Source organism: Salmo salar, chromosome ssa14 (genome assembly GCF_905237065.1).
Source record: "Salmo salar chromosome ssa14, Ssal_v3.1, whole genome shotgun sequence".
In the NCBI taxonomy this organism is placed as follows: Eukaryota; Metazoa; Chordata; class Actinopteri; order Salmoniformes; family Salmonidae; genus Salmo; species Salmo salar.
Window position 1 is genome coordinate 89,008,431 of NC_059455.1, and position 3,582 is coordinate 89,012,012.

At 44.4% G+C, this 3,582-nt stretch overlaps 1 non-coding gene across 1 annotated transcript; it reads left to right on the forward strand.

Moving 5' to 3' along the window:
* The first annotated feature begins 3,262 nt into the window (after nt 1–3,262).
* On the forward strand, nt 3,263–3,338 carry trnas-uga (transfer RNA serine (anticodon UGA)). Its single transcript has one exon. It is a non-coding gene; the product is annotated as a tRNA-Ser (tRNA).
* The last annotated feature ends 244 nt before the right edge of the window (nt 3,339–3,582 follow it).

Below are 3,582 nucleotides of genomic sequence, written 5' to 3' on the forward strand. Positions count from 1 at the left end.
CATCAGTATGCTACCTACACCTTATCCTCCCTCATCAGTATGCTACCTAAACCTCATCCTCTCCATCAGTATGCAACCTACACCTAATCCTCCACCATCATTATGATATCTACACCTTATCCTTCCCCATCAGTGTGCTATCGACAAATTATCCTCCCCATCAGTGTGCTACCAACACCTTATCATCCCCATCAGTAAGCAACCTACAACTTATCCTTCCTCCATCATTTTGATACCTACACCTTATCCTTCCCCATCAGTGTGCTATTTACACATTATCCTCACCCATTAGCATGCTAGCAGCACCAAATCCTCCCCCATCAGTATGCTACCTACAACTTATCATCTCCCATCAGTATTATATCTACACCTTATCCACCCAATCAGTGTGCTAGCTGTACCTTATCCTCCCGAATAAGTATGCTACCTACACCTTATCCTCCATCAGCAGAATCCTACCTACACCTTATCCTCACTATTAGCATGCTACTTACACCTTATCCTCCCCATAGGTACACTACCTACACCTTATCATACCCAATTGGTATGCTACCTACACGTTTTCACCCCATCAGTATGCTTCCTACACCTTATCATCCCCAATCAGATTGCTACCTACACCTTACCCTCCCTCATCAGTATGTTACCTACACCTTAACTTCCCCCATCAGTATGCTACCTACACCTTATTCTCCCCATTGGTATGCTACCTAGACCTTATCTTCCCACATCAGACTGCTACCTACACCTTATCCTCATTATCAGTATGCTTCCTACACCTTACCTTCCCAATCAGCATGCTACCTACACCTTATTTGCCCCATTGGTATGCTACCTACAACATATCTTCCCACATTAGACTGCTACCTACACCTTATCCTCACTATCAGTATGCTACCTACACCTTATCCTCCCCCATCAGTATGCTACCTACACCTTATCCTCCCCCATCAGTATGCTACCTACACCTTATCCTCCCCCATCAGTATGCTACCTACACCTTATCGTCCCTCAACAGTATGCTACCTACAGCCTATCCTCCACATCAGTGTGACAGCTGCACCTTATCCTCCCCATCAGAATGCTACCTAAACCTTTATCCTCCCCCATAAGTATGCTACTAACACCTTATCCTCCATCAGCAGTATGCTACCTACACCCTATCCTTCCCCATCAGAATGCTGCCTACACCTAATCCTCCCTATCAGTATGATACATGCAACTTTTCCCGCTACCATCAGTTTGCTACCTAAACCTTTATCGTCTCCCATCAGTATGCTACCTACACCTTATCCTCCCCATCAGTATACTAACTACCCCATATCCTCCCGATCCGTATGCTACCTACACCTTACCCTCCCTCATCAGTTTGCTGCCTACACCTTATCCTCCCCATCAGTATGCTACCTACACCGTATCCTCCCCATCAGTATGCTACCAACATCTTACCATCCATATCAGTATACTACCTATACCTTATTCTCCCCATCAGTATGCAATATACACCTTATCCTCCACCATCAGCACGCTACCTAAAACTTATCCACCCCATCAGCATGCTTCCTGCACCTTATCATCCCCTATCAGGATGCTACCGCCACCTATCCTCCCCATCAGTGTGCTAGCTGAACCTTATCCTCCCTCATCAGTTTGCTGCCTACACCTTATCCTCCCTCATCAGTATGCTATATACACCTTATCCTCCCCATTGGCATGCTACCTACACCTTATCCTCCCCCATGAGAATGCTACCTAAACCTTTATCCTCCCCCATCAGTATGCTATCTACAACTTATCCTCCCCCATCAGTATGCTACCTAAACCATATAAATCCCCCATCAGTATGCAACCTACACCTTATCCCCTCCATCAGTATGCTACATACACATTGTCCTCTCCATCACACTTCTAGCTGCACTATATCATCCCGCATCAGTATGCTACCTACACTTTATCCTCCCCCATCAGACTGCTACCTACACTTTATCCTCACCATCACTATGCAACCTGCACCATATCCTCCTCATCAGTATGTTACCTACACCTTATCCTCCCTATTAGCATGCTACCTACACCTTATCCTCCCTATTAGCATGCTACCTACACCTTATCCTCCCCATAGATACACTACCTACACCTTAGCATACCCAATCGGTATGCTACGTACACATGATCATCCCCATCAGAATGCTTCCTACACCTTATCATCCCCAATCAGATTGCTACCTACACCTTATCCTCCCCCATCAGTATGCTACCTACACCTTACCCTCCCTCATCAGTATGCTACCTACACCTTAACTTCCCCCATCAGTATGCTACCTACACCTTATTCTCCCCATTGGTATGCTACCTACACCTTATCGTCCCACATCAGACTCCTACCTACACCTTATCCTCACTATCAGTATGCTACCTTCACCTTTTCCCGCCCCATCAGTAAGCTGCCTACACCTTTATCCTTCCCATCAGTATGCTACCTGCACCTTATCCTACCCATCAGTATTTTACCTCCACCTTATCTTCCCCATTAGTGTGCTACCTCCACCTTATCCTCCCATCAGTATGCTAACTACACCATACCCTCCTCCATCAGTATGCTACATGCATTTTTATCCTCCCTAAACCTTCTCCTCCCCATCAGTATGCTTCCTGAACCTTATCCACCCCATCAGTATGCTACCTATTTCTTATCCTCCCCCATTAGTATGCTAACTGAACCTTATCCTCACCCATCAGTGTGCTACCTACACCTTATCCTCCCCATCAGTATGCTACCTACACCTGTACCCTCCCCTATCAGTTTGCTTCAAAAATGTGCATTGTGATCAAGAAAACGAGTGAGCGGTTTTGATTTTGTGTTTTATGTTTTTAATCTGTAAGGAGCCACACCGATTCTTAGTCGTTTGAAAAGACTGAAAATTATCCCTATATGAAAACCATACAAGAGCAGACTTTAAATTGTGCCAATATAAAAGAGTTCCGCAATCAGTCCAAGGCATTTCAGACACATTGCTAATGGGTTTCCAGTGGAGGAGAGAAGAGAAAAAAAATCAAATGAAGAAAGATGCTATCGGAGCCAATCACAACCCTTCATTCATTTTTTTAAGATTCAAGTCGGTCCCCCGAAATCCAATGTCTGTTAGTTTTTGTTTGTCCTCATTAAATAAACGTTGAATCTGTATGATACCCAGTGATGTAAAACAATTGACTTTTTGGTAGCCTGTGATTGACTTGACAGAGAATCAGTGTGGTCTTTATGGCCTTCCCTGTGGCTCAGTTGGTAGAGCATGGTGTGTGAAACGCCAGGGTTGTGGGTTCGATTCCCACGGGGGGCCAGTACAAAAATACTGTAAGTCGATCTGGATAAGAGCGTCTGCCAAATGATGTAAATAGAAATCAAAACTGGATGGTGTTCAGAGATAGATTGGAGGCATGGAGTTGAAGGATGGGACCAAAAATAAACAAAATATGTGAAATATACTGTGTCTGTAAAATGTATATAATATGTAGAAGCATAAGTGGCATTGTCCATTAGTTTACTCCAACTAGGCGTAGAATGGTAGGGTTATTGGAAAATTT